At 36.8% G+C, this 1,122-nt stretch overlaps 1 pseudogene; it reads left to right on the top strand.

The window, feature by feature from the left end:
• Positions 1 to 371: 371 nt before the first annotated feature.
• On the top strand, positions 372 to 897 carry LOC119604290 (annotated as a pseudogene).
• Positions 898 to 1,122: the final 225 nt, after the last annotated feature.

Here is a 1,122-nt window from a genome sequence, read left to right as displayed (position 1 = left end):
TTAGTTAATAAGTTTACTTTTCTGGCATCCAAGCACAGTCTGACTTTATTAGGTTTTAAAACTAACCTCATTGGGGAACTCCATGGTGAAGAAGATTCTTCTATCACACCTAAGGCCAACATCCTATCAATTTCTTGGAACATAAGTCTTTCCACAGCGGGAGAGACTGGGTAAAACTTTTATTTGATGGGCTTAGCACATCCAACATCGATTTCGTGCTTTATTAAGCTAGTTTTACCTAAACCATCCTTTTCAAAGTTTGGAAATAAATTAATAAATGCATCTAATTGCTGTTTTTGGCTTGGAGTTAGTGGATACTGATGTTTGTCTATTATTTGAGACTTTTGACTATTTTCGGACAATTCCTTTTTACATCGTGTAGCGTGACAGTGAAAGGCAAAGCTAGAATGCAGATTTTTGTCAAAACCCTAACGGGTAAGACCATTACTCTTGAGGTCGAGCCGTCGGACACTATTGAAAATGTCAAAGCCAAGATTCAGGACAAAGAAGAAATTCCACCAGATCAACAACGTGTGATTTTCGCTGGAAAACAATTGGAAGATGGTCGTACCCTCTCGGATTACAATATTGAAAAGGAATCCATTCTGCACTTAGTATTGCGTCTTCGTGGTGGTGCAAAAAAGCGCAAGAAGAAGAATTACTCTATTCCCAAAAAAATGAAACACTGTTCTAAATATATTATAATGTTGATGAAAATGGAAAAATTCACCGTCTACGTCGTGAGTGTCCCGGGGAAAATTGTGGAGCAGGTGTTTTTATGGCAGCTCACGAAGATCGCCATTATTGCGGCAAGTGTAATCTGACATTTGTATTTAGCAAACCTGAAGAAAAATAAATACGCAAATAAAGATTGCTTCAGATATCAAACAATAAAAATAAAAAAATTCGGACTTATTTTCAGACAAATCGGACGTTTTGCTAATCTCGGACAAAACTGACGGATTTTCGGACAATGAAAAGCGGACGGACGTATCTGACACTATTGCAGATTCAAACATATCTGCCGCAAGTTTGAACGACTTCCAGAAATCTAAACCTAATATCAATCGTTGAGACAGAGAAGGAAAAATTAAAATTTTTAATCTATTAGTTTGGTTTTTG

This window comes from Lucilia sericata, unplaced genomic scaffold (assembly GCF_015586225.1).
Source record: "Lucilia sericata isolate MDLA Ls3-8-SP2 unplaced genomic scaffold, ASM1558622v1 Contig000379F_arrow, whole genome shotgun sequence".
Classification (NCBI taxonomy): Eukaryota; Metazoa; Arthropoda; class Insecta; order Diptera; family Calliphoridae; genus Lucilia; species Lucilia sericata.
This window is presented reverse-complemented; position numbering and strand designations above follow the sequence as displayed.